The sequence below is a fragment of the Nomascus leucogenys genome, chromosome 12 (assembly GCF_006542625.1).
Source record: "Nomascus leucogenys isolate Asia chromosome 12, Asia_NLE_v1, whole genome shotgun sequence".
Taxonomy (NCBI): Eukaryota; Metazoa; Chordata; class Mammalia; order Primates; family Hylobatidae; genus Nomascus; species Nomascus leucogenys.
This window is the reverse complement of record NC_044392.1, coordinates 2414176-2434148: the sequence shown is the minus strand read 5'-3', so window position 1 is coordinate 2434148 and position 19973 is coordinate 2414176. Positions and strand designations below refer to the sequence as shown.

Here is a 19973-nt window from a genome sequence, read left to right as displayed (position 1 = left end):
GGACAGCTTACTGACTTACAAAGCACGTATCAGGAGACCTAAGAAGCCCTCACCCTGGGTCCTTTCTCAATGTCAGTCCCCAGGTGTCCCCCAAGCTTCTATGGTCATCGCGTCTTCGTTTGGGGTCAGCAATGAGGCTCAGAGAGGTAACTAACCTGCCCAAGGCCATGCATCTGGTGCAGGCAGAGGTAACCAGGACACTCTGGCAAGTCCCTTTTCTCTCTGGGCCTCCTTTCCTGCCTCTATAAGGTGAAGGGGTTCAACCAAATCATAGCCTGGGCTCCTGGACCCTTAAAGGGGAAATGTGACAGCTCGAGGGTTAAAAGTATGGATTCTGGAGGCAGACAGCTCCAGCTCAGGCCTTTGGGATTGTTACCTAAATCTCCAAGCCTCAACTTTCTCATCTGTAAACTAGGGATGGTCATGGTATCTCCATGGGTTGTATTGAGGACTAAGAGAGCTAATATGGGTAAAATCTTTCGAACACTGCCTGACACACAGTGAGGACTCCTGAACAGAATCTGCCGTTGCTGTTGCTAGGTTCTCTAAGGCCTAAGGGAGCCTTTCCCAACATTCCAAAGACCCACATGGAAATCTGACCAGCCAGTGATGCCATCTGGGGGGTGGGGGGTGGCAGTAGCTCTGGGCAGCCTTCAGGACCCACAGGGACCATTCTTCTGACTGGCAAAGATCCAGGTCTGAGATTAACTGAAAACAGGAAAGCCAACTGCTGGACCCTGGCTCTGGCCCGGCCCCCAGGAGCTTTCTAGACAGGTCTCAGGGGTCCTGGACAGGGAACCCCTGGCAGGCAGTGAAGCCTGCTTCCCTGCTATATCCCAGGACCTCCAGGGCAGGCAGCCTGTGGGGCAGGCCTAACAGGCCTCCAGCCTGGGGTGCAGGCCAGCAGACAGAGCAGGCCCCAAGCAGGCCACAGCAGCAAAGGGAGGGCTGCGCTGGGCAGAGAAAGGAGTGGGGAGAGTGTGGGGTGGACAAATGGCTCGCAGGGAACAGGCCAGGGAAGACAGGCTACAGGCCCCACCAGACTCGCCCTCACCTGCTGCCTCATCTCCTGCACCTTCCCTAGGTCCCAGTGCCACCACCTTCTCCTTGTCCTTGAATTTCTCACCTCGGGGTCTCTGCCCAGGCTGTTCCCTCTGCCCCTCCCCCATCATCAGTCAACATAGTGACCAAAATCTCTAATCTTAATCATCATGTGGCCGGGCATGGTGGCTCACACCTGTAATCCCAGCACTTTGGGAGGCCACAGTGGGTGGATCACCTGAGGTCAGGAGTTTAAGACCAGCCTGACCAACATGGCAAAACCCCATCTCTACTAAAAACACAAAAATTAGCCAGGTATGGTGGCACATGCCCGTAATCCCAGCTACTCTGGAGGCTGAGGCAGGAGAATTGCTTAAGCCTGGAAGGTGGAGGTTGCAGTGAGCCAAGATTGTGCCACTGCACTCCAGCCTGGGTGATAGAGCGAGACTCCATCTCAAAAAAAAAAAAAAAACATCATCATCATTTGTGTGATCTTTTATATAGTGCCTGTCTACCTCCACTACGGCAGGGACCTATATACATCAGTTTTCCTCCCATCTATCCCCAGCATCTAGCACAAAGCCTGGATATAGTAAATGCTCAAGAAATACTAGTGAATGAAGGCAGGAGATGGAAACAAGCTGCCGGCTCCACCATTTCCAGGAGGTCTAGGCCAGGTGTCGGTGCAGGTGTGAATGCAAGGGTGTGTATGAGACACACTGCACAAGGGCTAGAATTTGAGGCTATGTTATCTCAAGTGTAAATGAGTGTGTGCATGCAAGACTCAACTACATGTAAAAACACACGTGTGCACAAGGAGGCCTGAGTGAACAGAGCTGTGTACAGATGAATACCATGCGTGTGGGAGAATGTGCAGATGATCAGGCATGTGGCTGCATGCTGCTTCCCAGGAGAGTGCATAGTGTACGCTTGGGTATGTGGTCCTCCCAGTGGCAAGAGCGCATGCACGTGCTCCTGTGTGATGTGTGTACCGTGTGTGCATGCACACTCCAGCAGACATGCTTCCTGAACTCCTGGCTCCTAGGGATCCCGTTTAGGACATCTGTGGTGGTATTTCTGAAATAGCAGAGGAGTGCTCCACATGGGCAAGGATGGTGCCGGAGGTAGGGTCGGGGTGGTAATGGAAAAGCTAATGGTGTGAATACGTATGAATGTATTTGAGTGTGTTGAAGGGTTGTGCCCCCTCTCAGGCAGGTGTCCCCCGACAGAGCCCCAGAACCTGGAATGGCTGCATAGACTGTCCCCTCAAGAATCCTAAAGCTGGCCAGGCACAGTGGCTCACGCCTGTAATCCCAGCACTTCGGGAGGCCGAGGCGGGCAGATCACGAGGTCAGGAGATCGAGACCACGGTGAAACCCCGTCTCTACTAAAAATACAAAAAAATTAGCGGGGCGTGGTGGCGGGCGCCTGTAGTCCCAGCTACTCGGGAGGCTGAGGCAGGAGAATGGTGTGAACCCAGGAGGCAGAGCTTACAGTGAGGGGAGATCGCGCTACTGCACTCCAGCCGGGGGGACAGAGCGAGACTCCATTTCAAAAAAAAAAAAAAAAAAAAAAAAAAAAGAATCCTGAAGCCTTTGCCCAAAGTTCAGAAAAGGACCCAGATGGTGGAGACCCCACCAAGGATATCCTTGTGGCCACATGGATGAGGCAGGGAACAAGGCAGGACCCCTTAGGCCCCAGAGCCAAATCCCTCAGCCTTCTCTACACACCTTACCCACTAAAGACACTATTCAGCCACCTCCCCCAAATTCCACCCAGCCTCCAAAGCCCAGTTCCAGCTCCAGGTTCTAGAAAGCCATCCCCATCACCATGGCCCCAACCAACTCCCAATGCAGCTGGCTTCCTCAATCTCCCCCCAAGTGCCAGGCGCACCCTGTGCATCCAAAAATGTTGCCCCATTGTACAGGGGTAGCTTCTCCGCTAGAGAAGAAGCAACTGTCCCATTGAGCACTTTCCCCTGCCTTTGATCCCCAAGGCAGATACTGTGGCAGCCTGTTGGCCTCTGGGGAGCAGAGAGAGATGCACGTGGCCTTGGATAAGGCCTGCTCCTCTCCCTTCCCACTTCAGTTTCCCCAACGGGTAGAATGAAGTTTGGCTAGATGATCTGGGATATCCACCTCGCTCCTAATAGTGCATGATTTTAGATCTCACACGATTCTCCAAGAACTGCATATATAAATGTCATCAGATAAAGACTTTATTGGAGAGACAACGGTGTCTCCTTTTCCTGAGTACACGAAGCCTGACCAATTACCCTAGATGAGTGCCGAGCACCAGGCTAGAGAGACAGGAACTCAGAAATCCTGAGGGTTCATGCGGTCTTTGTACACCAATTCATTCATTCTTACATTCAACAATGCACCGAGGCTGTCTGCCTCAAGGCTGTCTGCCTTTCTTCCCACAACCCAGTGGGAAGAAAGAGGCTACTGAAACCAGGAATCCACAAGGTCAAAAGCACTGGGAAACCATGACACTAACATCACTTCCCAGGCGTTATTCACAAGGGAGGTGCAGCACTTTACACGCTGTAAAGAAGAAAATCTTACTAGCAATGAGAACTTTCTGACAGCAGGAAGCTAGGTGGCCTGGTTAGGAGGGAGTTCACTGGAGGTTTTTTGGCAGAGATCAGAGGCCCTTTTGACAAAGGTGTGGGAAGGGGATTCCTGCTCTATGCAAGGGTCAAGTGAGGTTGGGCTTCCCCTCAACAGTTGAGGGATTCTGAGGAGTCCCAGAGTGCTAGGTTCAAATCCCAGCAACTGCTCCATGATACCTAAATATCTCTGTGCCTCAGCTTCCTCACCTGTAAATATGTTAATATTCATAAAGGCTTTTAGAACATGGTGTGGCACAAAGCGAGCCCTCTGTGATGCTAAATAAGGCAGTGAGAGTCCACTTTGTAAGATTCTAAACCTAAGACTGGATCATCCCATCATGGTAAGATTCCAAGTGTCAAAGGTTCTGAGCTGGAAAGCTTCTCAGATGCTAAAGCTCTGAGATTGGAAGAGACTGGGATTCTTAGATTCCATGATTTAATCATCTCATTATTTCCTAACAACAGCCCTGAGTCTCCCGGGGGGTGGAAGGAGAAGACAGCCCTCAGTGTAACTTTATCTCCCAGGCAATGCGCTGCCACACCTGGACTCTCTAGCATTTCCTCACCTCTACAAAAGCCCCAGCCACACCACACCAGAACCACTTGCTCACTCACACGCATGGCGCTTCAGCATGTTCTAGTGGTGTAGGCAGGCAAGAAGTGCGAATAAATAAATGAGAGGGTTTCAGATACTGATGAGAGCCACAAGAGAAAAGAAAGAGCGGCTGATGTGAGAGAGTGAGAGTAGGAAGCTATTTTAGAGCAAGTGGTCCAAGCAGACCCTCTGGGGAGGTAACATTCAAGTAGAAACCTGTGAAACGAGAAGGTGCCGGCCATGTAAACACTCAGGGAAAAGCTCTCCTGGTGGGGGAATGTGCAAAGGCCCTGCCACCAGGCTTTGTGAATTCAAGGTGCAGAACGAAACTGGTGTGTGGCTGGAGGTGGCGATGGGATGCAGGGAGCCAAGGTTGAGAGGTGGGCAGAGCCTGGACTATTAAGGGCCTTGTAGGCCCAGAAAGTACTTCGGATATTTTTTCTTATAAATGCCTAGGAAACATTAGAAAAGTTTCAGCAGGGGAATGACAAAGCAGACCAGGACTTGCAGAGTGCCCCGATCATTTGCCTCATTCTGAAACCACCATCACGGTTCTCAAAATCACGGCAGGGCCTAGGACAGTCATCAGCAATCCTTATAACTCAGTGGGTACGTACTGAGCTCCTACCACATGCCTGGCCAGGGCAGGGAGACATGTCATACACTGTCTTGATATCACTCCCAACAACCCATGAGAGACTCACAGAAAGTACCCCATTTTAGAGTTGAGGAAACTGAGGCTCAGAAAGGGAAAGAATGTGCTGAAAGTCACAGAAGCCATGTGACACAATGGGACCTAATCTCAGGACCCAGGTCTACCACTGTGATGGTTTATGGAACTCCTTCGGTGTCTTCAAGCCTTCCCTTCTCTGAGAGACTCCCCTGGGGACTCATGGAGGCGCTCAGCGAATACTGCCCTGGCCAGTGTTTCATGCACCTGCAGTCTCACCTCTTCTTCCTTGTTAGCTTTAGAGCCCTGGAGGACTACACTTGTATCTCACGTCTGTCCAATGTGGGCTGGGTGAGCTAAGGATTGCATAGAAGGACAGATGGGTAGATTACTGAAATGACTAACCAATAAATTAATTAATGGATAATGAAAGAATAAAGGAATGATGTGGCAACAAATGAATGAATAAAATAGCCCATGGCAGAAGAAGGAACGAATGGCTCCTCATTTTACAGAGAGACAAGACAGGGAAGTGTCTGCCCAGGGAAGGGCTAGGGCCAGCCTGGCTTCAGATCTGGTCCCCACCTCACCCTTACACCTGCTTCCTCCTTTCCATGTGGGACCAGCTTGCCTCTATCCCCCAAGACGGCAGATAGCCTATTCCCCAGTCCCTGGGACAAGTTCACATCTCCATGGAGCGCTGGCCATTATTCCATAACACCATCGCCAGCACCACCACCCCCTAGTAATTCCTGCCATCCTGGGGCCTGCGCAGCCTGGCAATGGGTAGAGAGGCTGATTGTCCCTCTGAGTGTCACGGAGGAAGGGAGGCAGGAGATCAGGGTCTGGTTCTGAGACCCAAATCACTGACTTCCAGCCAGTGGCTTCCCCTCTCTGAGGCCAAGTGACATCCTGACATCTGAGCCTTTTCAGCTCTGACATTCTTTGGGTGGGGTGGGCCTCTGGATTTTTACACAGTCACTGGGTTCAGCAGAAGAATTAGAGAGCCCAAAACCTGGAAGAGTCCTTCTCACAGCACCAAAGTCCACCTGGGAAAAGGCCAGCGAGGAGCCTGCAGGCCTGAGTTTAAGCCTCCTCTGCCACTGTTCAACCTCTCTTGAGTCTTGGTTTCCTTATAATGAGGTTCATAATCCCCACTAGGACAATTTAACCCCAACTGAGTTTCTGGGAGAACCCGATGTGATAACCACCACACCATACTGTGCAAACTGTAAAGTTCAATTCTCTCAGGAAGGATTATGATGGCAGGGGGTAGGAGGGGGTGGAGGGATCATGCTGTCCCATTCTAGTCCAGTTCTGTTCAAAACGGATCTTCCAGGGGTCCAGGCCCCCCATGGAGAACAGTGGAGGGAGCCCAGCAGTGGGAGCCTGAACACCCAGGTCCCGGGCTCAGTCTCCTTCTACCTGGTAGCATGACTTCAGGCAAGTCACTTCCTCTCTGGACCTCAGTTCCTCCACCTAAAAACCACCTGGCTTGGTACCCTCTGGCCAAGGCATGCCAAGTTCCACAGCCCTGAATCCCTAACCCCAGCTTTCAACCCCCCCGACTCTGTCTTCTGGGAGCTCACTCTGTCTAGTGGAACCAGGACACAAACCAGGAGTGAGACTAGAAGGGTCTCCCCTCCAAGAAATGCTGGGGTAGGGGACAGATGAGAGGCCAGGCCCAACACTGCCCCAGTGCCTTGGACAGCGCCAGTCACCCCAGACCTTGTGGGCCTGGCCTTCAGATCCCCCTCGGCAGCCTGCGGAGCCAACAGGCCCTGACCTGTCCAGCAAGATACTTTAGGAACTTAACCGAAGTCCAAAGTGCTTCTACCTCCAGGGCACAGGGCAGGAGTGGCAGAAAGGAATAAGAGCATACCACAGGGCTGAGGCTCACACCGAGGGGGACTAGCAAACCAGACTACCTTTCCTGTCCCTCCCCTCAGACGGGACCCGCTGGGCTGCAGGCCTGCACCCAACCAAAAGTTCATCATAGGGTGGGGTCGGGGAAGACATTACCACCAGCTGCCACCTCTGGGGGCAGGAGGACAACCAGGTTGGGGAGGGGGCTTTCCAACTGCAAAGGGCCAAGCTCACTTGCCTGAGGGTCCAAGGGTCACCCCAGGGCCTGGGCGGGATTCCAGCCTACACGGGGGGTCCTGGCCACCCATGAAGGAGACAGGCCCACTGCCACACGCACAGCTCCCGAACGTTCCACGCTGCTCAAGGGCAGGGTGGTGGGACAGCAGGATTATTTCCTCATGCCAGGGGTCTTTGCTGGAAATCCTGGGCCCACTCTGAGCCCCTCTTGCCGGCCCTCTCCCCCAGATCCGAGGATCCAGCTCCTTACAATGCCATGTTTATAGAGCCCCTTCCAAAAAATGTTTCCCAGTTCCCCCAAAACTCCCATCCCCAACCCTCCACATCCGCCCCCCACCCAACCCCCATCCCGCGCAGCTCTGAGGAAACCAGCAGTTAACTTTTCCCAAAAATCCTGCAAAGGCAGCTGGCTGGGGGAGAAATGGGCCTCGAGATCCTTTCGCGGCATTTCACCGCCTTCCAAAAAAAAAAAAAAAAAGAAAAGAAAAGAAAAGAAAGAGAAGCAAAGCAAAGCAAACTTTCGGAGTTAACTTCAAATTCCCAGCCCTCCCCCCCCTCCAAATCGCCCGGCAGCTTCCCTTTTTTTTTTCTTTAAAGTGCAATTGCATTGTGTCTCACCTCCCCGAAAGGCTCGCGGCTCTCGCCAAAGAAAAGGAAAAAAGCCAACCCTTCGGGTGCCCCCTCTGCTTCCAGCCGCCTCTCCCACATTCTCAGACAGTTTTATTAAAATTTTCAGACAAAAGAAAAACAAAAATGGCAGCCTGGCTTATTTTTAAAACAGGACAGGGACGCCATATTCTGCAGATCTGCAAAAAAAGGGAGAAATCCGGCACTGGCCGCTCCACCGGGCCGGCTGCAAAGTGCGCGAACCGCGCCGTTTGCAATCCGTTTATTTGCATTAAGCCCCATGAATCATTGTTTACCGGAGAATTGCAGCAGGGTTTGAATAGCCCGGCTTAAGAAAACACACACACACGCGCGCGCACACACACACACGCACACACACTCGGAGACCAGCCCCAGACACGCCGCGGGAGACACTTCCTACCCCGCGCGCCCCGCCGCCGCCGCCGCCGCCGCTGCCGCTCCGGGCCGGGCCCGAGGCGCAGGCGGCCCCGGGTCCTCGGAGCGCCCCGGCCCGCGCTGACAGCGCCCGCGCCTCGGCCCGGCCCCCGCCCGCAACTCGGCGCAACTTTCCTGCGAGCAGGCGCCCGCCGCCGCTGGGCCCGCTCCCCGCGCGCCCCGGGCCCGCACGGACCTGGCTGTGCTGGCGGCGCCTCCGGGACGCGGCCGCAGCCCCGCGCCCGGCGGCCCGAGCAGGGCCGGGCTGGGGCTCCGGCACAGGCTCTGGGCTCGGGCTCCGGCTCCGGCTCGCTGCGGAGCCGCGCGCAAACCTTCCGGGTCGCCTGCTGTTCACTTCTGGGTTCTGCAAGCGCCGAGGCGGCGGCGGCGGCGGCGGCGGCGGCGGGAGGCTGGGTCTGCAGCGCCGCGCGGCCCCCAGTGCGCTCGGCGAGCCCCCGCGCCAGGCGCCCGGCTCCGGGGGGGCCGCGTCGGGCCCCCGCCTCTCCGGCTGCGCAGCCCGTCCGGCCCCGGGGGCTCCCGCGAGTGGGCAGCGCCGGGCGCTGGCGACTGCGCGCGAGGGGAGGGGGCCGGGCGGGGGGCGGGGGCGGGCCGCGCGCTGGGGGCCCCACTCGGGCCCCGGGGCCTCGTCTCGCGCTCGCCGCCACCGCCTGGCAAAGTTGCGCTGCGCCCCCCGCCCGCGCCGCGCCGGAGGCAGAGCCACAAAGGAACTCCTCGCCCCCCTCCGCCCGCCTGAGCCGCGCGGGGAGGGCACCGGCGCCCGGCCCTAGGACAGCCCCTTCCCCAGCGCGGGGGCTCCCGGGGCCCCGGCGGCTGCGGCCATTGTCCCGCCCAAGCCCGGCGGCCGCCTTGCCACCCCACTCCCGGGTGATGGCAGGCTGGGGACTTGGGCCTGGCGGGCCACAGCCCTGACCAGGCCGAGCCCGCGCGGTGTCAGGCTGCCCCTGGGGATCTCCCTCGAAGACGGCCGCCTGGAGGGGACCCCCAGAATGGACCCTCACCCCTGATAACAAACGACCTGCTCAAAATCCAGGCCGATTTTTTTTTTAAGACGAGGACATAGGGGTGGGGAGTAGAAGTTTGCACAGGCCCAGCCACCCCTCCCTGGCCCTAGGCCGGATCCCCGACGGATGGGGCGGCCTGACGCTGGCAGCGGCTCTTCTCGCAGAGTCTATCAGAGGTGGCACCGGCTGTCCCCCGGCTCCAGACCTCAGAGCCATCTGTGTGACTCCTCCTCCCGCCTCACCCTCCCCAGCCAATCAGTCACCAAGTCCTCCTGATTCGGCCTCCCGAGCTGTGTCAGCTTCCAAACTTACACTTCTATCTGAGGAGGCAGCCGGTTCCCGGATCCCTTCACCGGCTTAGATTTCTATGGCATCCACCACCACCCGACCGCTGGGCCAGGAGGATCAGGGCTGACCCTGCCCTCAGGGAGCGCACAGTCCCCCGGGAAGGGCACACAGATAAACAATCATCTGCCAGTGTTTGTCCTCCAGGAAGCATTTCCAAATTCAGTAAATATTCACAGAGGACCTACTGAACATCAGCCACTGTGCTGGTTGGCTGGGAGCACAGCTATTAAAAAGCTGGATAATGCCCCTGCCCTCACGAAGATTCTCGTCTAGCACAGGATGGCAAACACTGTGAGCAACTCGAAGACAGGGCCCATAGGGGCTGCTTGTTCTCAGGCCCCAAGCACAGTGCCTGGCACAGAGCAGGGGCACAAGAAATCTGTGTGGCATGAATTAGTTGGAAGTTTAAAGCATGGCAGGAGAGCACAGAGGAGGCCACTCTTTTTCCTGGAGAGGTGGAGAGGGCTTCAGAAATTGGCTCTGGGGTGAGCGAGGTGGGGAAGAAAGGAAGGCCTTCCAGTTTCCAGAAATGACGATAATCAGAGGACCAACCCATTGTTGAGAAATTCAATGAGATAATCAATTAATAAACGGGGAAGAAGAGACAAATTGCCTGTGCAGAATTCCAAATAATTTATGTAGACACTCAGGGAGGGGAGCATCACTCCCTATTCCTTAGGAGTAAGCTGCAGATAGTGACGTCCTCCCCAAGCGCACAGTAATGGAAAGGGAGGGGAAAGGAGTAACTTTACAGGGAGAGACCTGATGACTGCTACTCAGACAAGTGATCAAGGCCAAGATCGACAGCCACAAATCATGTTGATATGTGCTTGATACTATGTGATGAAAATGACACTTTACCTTTGTGGTCTTCCTCCCAATAACCCATAACCCCAGCCGTGTGAGAAAAACAGACAGACTCCAATAGTGGGCCATCCAACAAAATTGCTAGCTGACCAGTACCCCTCAAAACTATCAAGCTCATCCAAATCAAGGAAAGTCCGAGAAACCATCACAGCCAGAGGAGCCTAAAGACGTGGCTGGGTGCAGCGGCTCACGCCTGTAATTCCAGCACTTTGGGAGGCTGAGGCGAGAGGATCACCATGTCAGAGTTTAAGACCAGCCTGACCAATATGGTGAAACCCCATCTCTACTAAAACAAAAGTTAGCCAGGTGTGGCACGTGCCTGTAGTCCCAGCTACTCAGGAGGCTGAGGCAGAAGAATCGCTTGAACTCCGGAGGTGGAAGCTGCAGTGAGCCGAGATTGGGCCACTGCACTCCAGCCTGGGCAACAAGAGTGAAACTCTGTCTCAAAAAAAAAAAAAAAAAAAAAGACGAAAGACACATAACTACTAAATGTAAAAGACATTAGGTAAAAACAGTCTAAATAAACTATGGAATTTAGTTATTAATAACAATAATGTGTCAAGGAAAGTATCTACCAAGAATTGTAACAAATCATAACAAATAGTAACGTAAGGTATTACTCATGGGAAAATTAGAGGAGGTATATATGGGAACTCTGTAATATCGTCTCAATTTTTCTATAAATCTAAAAATGTTCTAAAACAAATTCTGTAAATTTTAAAATTAATACCTTTAATTAATTAAGGCATTAATTAATTAATTAATTTTAAAAGGTATTAATCATGGCATTGCTGAGCGGTTCAATGAAATAATGCCCATCACAGCACCTAACACATTCTAAGCGCTCAAAAAAGTTATGTTATCAATATCATCAGTATCATTATCATTCTAGGCACTTAGAACAACAGCACGTGCAAAGGCACAGGAGTTTAGAATGGAGAGGCAGATGGGAGACAGGATCCTGAAGGCCTTGAGTGCTGAGCTGGGGCCTTTGGAAGGGATTTATGGGGGAAGGGTACATGCTGGCCCACCTTTGCCCTACCAGTCTCCTCCCTAACCACCTGGAAAGCTGTGCTCCAGCCAGCCAAAGTGAGCTGCCATCCAAGGCCTTGCTATCTCACTTCTGAGGACTTTGCATATCATGTTCCCTCTGCCTGGAACACCCTCCCTTGCGCTTTCGCCTCACCTTTTCTGATCACCTTCAATTTATCCTTCAGGTCTTAGCTTAGATATTTTCTTAAAAGCCTTCCAGAACCTTCCAAGATGCTATTAATATGATTTGGTTGGAGGCAGTTGGAGTGAGGTGCAGGAAGCTAGGGATGGAGAGACTGAGCTCAGCTCTTTGCCACTGGCACCCATCCACCTTTCCCCCCACATCCAGCCATACTAGATGCTGCCCTGTCTCTGAACACACCATCCACCTTCATGATGCCTGGCCTCTGCTCATGCTGTTCCCTCTGTCTGGTATTCTTAGTCATTTTCTCCTCATCTCATCTCTGTAGTGAACACCTACTTATCAAGTCTTAGCTCAAACATCACCTCCTGTGTGAAGCCATTCTAGATCCTTCACATAGATAGGGCACTTTCCTCTGGTTCCCAAGGTGTCCATGGTCCTTCTGCCACACTGCTGGCAACACTCTCATCACGCTGCATCGGAATAAATGTTTGCTGAATGGATGGACAGCAAGCCCACTGTCATCCTCTCCAATTCTGCAAAGCTTTCCTCTAGGAGGCCCTCTATGGCGGCTCCAGCCCATTAACCCCTCTCCCTTTCTTCTTAGCAGTTAGCCCCTAATTGTATTCTAACTATTGTGTGTGTAAGAATCAATCTCTTGGATTAGAGTACATTATTTAAGGAAGGAACCATGTCTCACACTTTCTGTTTTTTCACTCATTCAAGTATTTACAAAGCATCTACTCCAATGTTTCAGTTAGGGTCCCAGGCTCTGGAGAAGCAGCAGTGAAGAAGACCCCAGCTCTGCACAAATAGAGCACTGTCTTAACCAGACTATGCCACAGTAACAAAGAACTCCAAAATCCCAGTGACATAACACAAGAGTCATTTATTGCCCACTTGTGCCACATGCCCATCATGGTTTCTCTGCTTTAGTCACTCAGAGACCTAGGCTGAGGAGTCTCTTCCATTTTGGAGCTGCACCCACTGGAATTTGTGACCTTCTCAGTTACCATGGTGGGAGAAAAGAGCTGGAGTGCAATGACGCGATCTCGGCTCACCGCAACCTCCGCCTCCCAGGTTCAAGTGATTCTCCTGCCTCAGCCTCCCAAGTAGCTGGGAATTACAGGCACACGCCACTATACCCGGCTAATTTTGTATTTTTAGTAAAGACATATTTCTCCATGTTGGTCAGGCTGGTCTCAAACTCCCGACCTCAGATGATCTGCCCGCCTCAGCCTCACAAAGTGCTGGGATTACAAGCATGAGCCACCACGCCCAGCCGAGAATGGATGATTTTTTTCAGGCATGGATTTTTCACTGCTTCTGCCTGGAGGTGCCACACACACCCCTTCTCACCATCCACTGGCCAAGACTAGTCACATGGTCCTGCCTACTGCAAGGGAGGCTGGGAAATACAGTGCTCCTCTGCAAAGAGAATAGACTGGACATGGGTGAGCTCTTCCACTGTCTGTCCCAGGAGAAAGAATTTAGCAAATAATTACTGAAGTAATGCTTGAATTAGGTCTCATAAGTGCTGCAAAGGCAAGGCTGGAAGTGTCTGGAGAGTGTCTGAGAGAAGATCAGGGAGGGATTCCCAGAGTAGGGGACATTTAAGCTGACACCAGGGAAGAGTGTTTCCAACAGAGAGAACAGTACATGAAGGTTCTGGGGCAAGGAGGAGTTTGACACATTGAGGGGCCAGAAAAGAGAGGGGAGTTGTGAAGTGACACTCAGGGCTAGATGTCCCAGGCAGGCCCAGATAGGTAAGGGTTTAGGATTTTAGCTTAAGGGTAAAGGAAGTCCCAGGGAGGTGTTAAGCAAAGATGTGATATGGGCAGAGTTTTCTCCAAAAGGTCCATGTGGTTGCTGAGGAGAGAATGGACTGGAATGGGGCACAGTAGGGAAGCGGTGGGGGTGCTGGGGGCAGTGAGGAAACTTTGAGAGTCCTCCAGGTGAAAGGTGGCAATGGCTTGGACCTTGGCCTTGGCAAAGGTGGAGAGAAGTGGACAAACATGGGATTTATTAAGGAATCAGCCCTACCAGGACTTGGTGACTGATAGATGCGGGGAGTAAGACAGCAGGAGGTGTCCAGGTGACTCACAGGTTTTGCAGCCCTCACAGTGCCCAGCACAAGGCTGGCTCCATTACATTGTATCCCCAGCATGTTCACCATGGGACCTTGACCTTGGACTCATCTGGGACATCTAGCCCTCAGTGTCATTTTGCAATCCCACCTCATTCCACTCCAGATTCCCTGTTCTTTCTGTCCCTTCAGTGTGGCAAGCTCCTCCTTGCCTCATAGCCTTCACACTCCATTCTCTCTTTTGGAAATACTTCTCTCAGCTCCTCTCTGGTGTCAGCTTAAATGTCCCTCTCTGTCATCAAGCTAGCTAACCACCTCCTCGTTCTGCAGGAGGAGGGCTGTACCTCCCATCAGAACTAAAAATGCTCTCAAGCATCAACCATTCTTCTTTCTTCTTCTTCTTCTTCTTCTTCTTCTTCTTCTTCTTCTTCTTCTTCTTCTTCTTCTTCTTCTTCTTCTTCTTCTTTTCTTCTTCTTCTTCTTCTCCTTCTCCTTCTCCTTCTCCTTCTTCCCCTTCCCTTTCCCCTTCCCCTTCCCCTTCTCCTTCTCCTTCTCCTTCTCCTTCTCCTTCTCCTTCCTCTTTCTTCTTTTCTTCTTCTTCTTTCTTCATTCCAGGGTACATGTGCAGGATGTGCAGATTTGTTACATAGGCAAATGTGTGCCATGGTGGTTTGCTGCACGGATCAACCCATCACCTAGGTATTAAGCCCAGCATCCATTAGCTATTCTTCCTGATGCTCTCCCTCCCCGCTCCCCAAATAGGCCCCAGTGTGTGTTGCTCCCTCACTATGTGTCCATGTATTCTCATTGTTCAGCTCCCACTTATAAGTGAGAACACTCAGTGTTTGGTTTTCTGTTCCTGCATTAGTTTGCTGAGGATAACGGCTCCCAGCTCCATCCATGTCCATACAAAGGACATGGTCTCGCTCCTTTTTATGGCTGCATAATATTCCATGGTGTATATGTAGCACATTTTGATTATCCCGTCTATCATTAATGGGCATTTTGGTTGATTCCATGTCTTTGCTACTGAACACATGCACTTTCTACTTGGACCCCCTACAGTAGTCTTGAGAGGGAGGCTGGTAGGAACATTATCCCCATTTCACAGTGGAAAAAACTGAGGCCAGAGAAGGGAAGTGGTTGGCTACATCTTGGGGCCAGGCCTCTAGCTAAGGTCCTCTAATTCCTAGTTCAGAGTTTCTTTTACTGCAGTGCCTGGTGCATAGTGGGTGCTGTATGGCATTTGCCAAGAGAATAAATGAATGAATGAATGGATGAGCACATGACTGTCTGCCCATTCACTTCTTTACCTTTGTTCATTTTGTTTCCCTCAAAGAGGCTGTAGATTGAGCTAATTAATAGATTAGGTTTAAGAGTCCCAGAGAGCTGTTTGAACCCTAGCTTTGTCATTTAAAGATAGTGACTTTAGGCAAGTTTCTTCCTCTCTCTGCAAATTAAGGATGCAAATACCTACTTTATAGAGCAGGTATTAAAAGAGAACGTGTGGGTTAGGCCAGAGTAATGTTGGCTGCCTGTTCTTCAGGGACCTTTCCCACCTTGCCTCCCTTGGAAAATCTTCCCTGAGAACACCGGCCTGCACTTAACCACACCCAATAAGAACCTCTCAAGCCCTTCTCATCTGTACCTCCCAGGTCATGACCCAGATGAAAAGTGTCATTTAAACCGCAAACTAGATGCTCTGCCTTCCCAGGGCAGCGGCATAATTCACATCGGTGTGAAACTCAATCTCTCTGTACTCTCCTTTCCACTTTCTTGGGGGAGTGGGGCAGGAAGGGGAAAACTTCTACCACTTTCTCTGGGGAGACTCTGAGTATCATTTGGCCTTCCGTTAAGCAGAGATATGAATGGAGCTTTGGGTAAACCAAAACTGTCCATGAGCTGAGCAGGAGATGGAGATCTAACTGGCTCTACATGATAAGCTGATGGGGATAATGGCCTATAAGTCTCTACATGGCATGGTCGCTGCCAACCCTTTCATCCCCAACTAGAACTGTTTTCCCCCTTGGCCTCGGTGCTCCAGCCACACAAGCCCCCTGGAGTTCACAGAAGGCATGCTGATTCCTCTTGCTACAGGGACTTTGCACAGGCACTCCTCTCAGAATGTGCCCCCCAACCATCTCTACCCTGTCACCTAGCAAGCTCCTGCTCACCCAACATGTCGTGGCTCACAGCCACATCCTGAGGGCGGCCTTCTGCCACCTTCAGGATACTCTGGTAGCTCCATGGACCTACCTTTCCTTTTTTGCAGACTTATCTCAGCTGTAATTATTCATTCTGATTTCTAATTGTTTGCTTTGACATCAGATTGTAAGCTCAATACATATTTCTTCTTCATGCAATAAAAAGTGACGGAGATTGAATTTTTGAAGGTGAAGGGGCTCAGAAAGTGAACAGGTTGAAATATTTGAGCATTATCTTGAAGTGTGGGGGTGATCCATAAAATGGGACAGCCTGAGATGAGCAGTGGCCGGCACTGGTGGCTGAAGGACTCTGAAGAGCAGGGCTAGCCATTATTCAACTTGCTCCCCTTTGCATTGCTATGATACAACCCGTCTCCTTCAACCTCAGTAAAATAACCCGCATACTGAACGTGAGGTTGGCACAGGGTTGCCTGGCTTGGCACTGGGCAGAGAGGAAAGGTGAGCAGAGGAGAGACGAAAGGTGTGCTGGGAGGAGAAAACTGGGGCTGAAAGTGAGCACAACTTTGCAAGTCACTGGAATTTGAAGAAATCTTGGGGCCATCACTGGATTTCTTCAAGATGTGAGATAGGAAATTCCAGTCCATTTTTATCTAAGTCTCAAAGGACTAGTAATCTGGGTTCTCAGCAGGAAGAATGCTGTGACTGATTAGCAATGTCTGTCATGGGCAGTGACAACTGGTTACATAGATCTGCAGTTGAGCTTAGCGTTCTCTTAGCCAGAGGGGGAAGACTATGTTTTAGGCATCTTTCACCACCAGTCACCATCAGCAGTGAGCTGGGGATTATGGGATGGAGGGAGATGGCAGTGAAATGGGCAGGAGGGCAGAGCCTTGACCAGGCAGGGCAGGACATGGGGCACCAGGTCCTGACAATGTTAAATCCTGGAGTGAGCTTGGGCAAGCCATGTTGCACATCTGGGCTTCAATTTCTTCAACTTTGAAATGGGCCAGTAGTACCTGTGGCAAGTTATAAGGCAAGAGCATTAGTGCTTTGAGGTCAGATATACAGGGTTCAAATCTTGGTTCCCACTAGCTTTAGGACCTAGGAAGATCTCAGTCTTCTCATTTATAAAACTTCACAGGTCAGTGTGCCAGGATTAGAAGTACTACACACCAACAATTAGCAAGCATTTGCTATAAGCAAGGCACCTTGCTGGACTTTTGGGGACTTGACCTCACCCAGAGAAGCGAGAGTGGCCAGCACAGTGCCCAAGAGACAACCAGTGCTCAGTGACTGTTCACTCCCTTTTTCCTACCGAGTCTAAGGAGTTCATGGGTGTGGAAGGGCTCTATCATCCATAAATTGTCTTCGGAAAGCGAGGCTGATGACAGTAACTACTTACAGCCTTTCCCCCAGCTGGGCTGACAATCTTCCCGTGCTGGACCCTCGCAGCACATCTGGACCCAGCTCCCTTTCATGACTGGCCCGGGGGCTGCCACAGGAAAAGGGCAGAAGTGCTATAATGAAAGGGCTGACAATTACCTTCCCTCTTAATTACCATTTGCAGTAATTAAATAATAATAGCCTTTTGTTGGCCCTGAGAATTCAAAGCAGCCCACATCATAACACCTGGTTCTGCCTTTTGCCAGGAATTGAATGCCCATAGGGACAAGATGGGGAAATTGAGGCAGAGGGGGGATAAGGCTAGCCATTCTTAAGTCACACAGAAATCAGAATGCCAGCATTAGGGCAAGGTCCTTAAAGAAACGACTCCAAGTGGCAGATAGCCGCAGCCCTGCATTTTGGGTGCCGGCTCAAACCACTCACACGCTGTGTGGTTTGGGTGGTTCACTCCCCTCTTTGTGCCTCAGTTACTCCATATGTAAAATGAGATGGAGTCAATACTTGACCTGCCCTGAGCGTATTGTTCTAGACTTTACTTTGTTCATACGTAGTAATGAGAAATTCTTTTTGCAAACTTCGGGTTGCTAGAAATAGAAATCCACCACAGACCAGCAAACAAACAGAAAAAAATGGGTTGCCAGTCTACTAATTCTAGAAAGGGTTGAACAGCCGGAGGTCCTGAGACATCTGCATTTTGTGTGTGAAAAAAGCAGAGGGCTCAGGAACAATTAAACCAGAGACCAGGACATCTCAAGGCCTCCTTCCTCTCTGCACATCTTGAACATCAGCTTTATTCTTTCTCCACTTTCTTCAGAGAGTGAGGAACACGGAGTACCAACAGCTACTCCAACCTGCAGTTCAGACTGTCAGCCACCTACAGGCATCTACCCTCACTGGTCTGGCTTGAGCCAGGCAGCCACCCTTGAATTAATAACTGCATCCAGTAAGGCAGGGTCTATAATGGCCTATAGCAACTTCAGGGATGGAGTAAGAGAAGGGGCCAGTCACAGAGTTAGTAGGAGCCACTAGGCAGGCAACATAATAGTCATCCACTAAAATAAAATTCCTGCACGTGGCCTGCAAAACAGTGAAGGGAAAGTTGCTGTAAAATCAAAGCAATGGCATAAATCACCAGGAACAGAGAAATACCAGAGGCTCCCCATGGAGGGGAAGGGGAGAGCTGTACCATCTCAGGTGGGCTTGACTTCAGAGCCCAGCCCTCTGAGCTGGGGACCCAGTCCTATATGAGCATCCCCTTTGATCACTACACCGACCTGGAAAAAAGCAATTCCCAGGCTTTTCCATGGCCTGAGTGAACATCGATTGGTGCTGCCTGCCAGGCCCCTTCTTTGCGGGTGTTTCTGGTGGGGACCAGCGGGTCACATAACCCAAGCCAGGCCAATCAGAATCCTCCTCCTGGTCTTTCCTTGAGAGACACCGAAGGCCACGGCCCCATCCAAGAGAACAGACATCCCATGACAAGAGTGCAGCATCCCCCTGCCTGGTCCCAGCCACCCCAGAGTTGGGCCTAACTGCAAGCCCTTCCCTTGGTTTGGCTATATTGAGTCAATCAAATCCCTCTTTGAGTAGGTGTATTCACTTCCTGGGACTGTTATAATAAACTACCACAAACTCAGTGGCTTAAGACAACACGAATTTATTCTCTGGAGGCCAAAGTCCAAAGAGAAGACATCAGCAGGACCACGCTCCCTCCTCCTAAGGCTCCTAAGGCTCTAATCCTGTCTTGTCACTTCCAGTTTCTGGTGGGTGCATAACTCTAATCTTTGTCTTTGTCTTCCCACAGCTGTCTCTCTCTCTCTCTCTCTCTTTCTCTCTCTCTCTCTCTCTTTGAGATAGAGTCTTGTTCTATCACCCAGTCTGGAGTGCAGTGGTGCAATCATGGCTCACTGTAGCCTTGATCTCTTGGGCTCAAGTGAGTCTCCTACCTCAGCCTCCTGAACAGCTAGGACTACAGGCACATGCCACCATACCCAGCTAATTTTTTAAAATTTTTTGTAGAGACAAGTTCTCACTATGTTGCCCAGGGTGGTCTCAAACTCCTGACCTCAAGCGATCTTCCTGTTTGGGCCTCCCAAAACACTGAGATTACAGGCATGAGCCACCGCATCTGGCTTCCTTCCATCTCTTATAGGGACACTTGCTGTTGGATTTTTGTTCACAGTTGAATGCCTACCCAGGTAGTAATCCAGAATGATCTTCAGATCTCATCTCATGATCCTTAATTATATATGCAAAATGCTTTTACCAAATGAGGTCACGTTTACAAGTTCTGGGAGGTAGGACATGGCATATCTCTTTTTTTTTGGGGGGGGGGGCACCATTTAACCCACTGTAGCAAGCCTATGTCATTTGTAACCAAAAAAAAAAAAAAAATCCCTCGTATATGCCTCAGGATTAGGCATGGATCAGTCCTCCTCACTGTGTTCTGGTCCTGAACTCTGAAGCAACATTTTAATAACTAACTCCAATCCTTTCTGAGAATGTGATCCATCTCTGAGCCCCAGGTTTTGTTTTCCACCTGTAAAAATGGGGCAAATACCATCTAAATGGTGGTTGAGTGGATTAAATGAAGGGTCATCGGTCAGACCCAGCCTCACACTTTAAACATCAGAGCTTTTTCCCAGCCTTGACGGTGGACCTGAGCACTCAGGCCACTGTGAAGCAGCAGCCCTGCTTACAAACGAGCCACCTGACACCTGGTTCATTCATCAAATTCCCAGGAGTCCTGGCAGCCTGAGTTCACCCAGACTAGACCCTGTGCACCTGAAAAGAAACAAATTTCTGCTTCTGCAGCGCTGAGG

General features: G+C 51.4%; 1 protein-coding gene across 3 annotated transcripts in view; it reads right to left on the bottom strand.

Moving 5' to 3' along the window:
- ZNF362 (zinc finger protein 362) overlaps nt 1–19973 on the bottom strand; it is a 61634-nt gene that overhangs the window by 35571 nt on the left and 6090 nt on the right. The window contains exon 1 of one of the 3 annotated variants that reach the window (XM_030823361.1): nt 8282–8635. The exons of 1 other annotated variant lie outside the window; for it this stretch is intronic. The gene's annotated coding sequence lies outside the window, so the exon portion shown is untranslated. Of the gene's footprint in view, nt 1–8281; nt 8636–19973 lie in introns of those variants that run through there. One more of the 3 variants, XM_030823358.1, reaches the window with a different exon arrangement.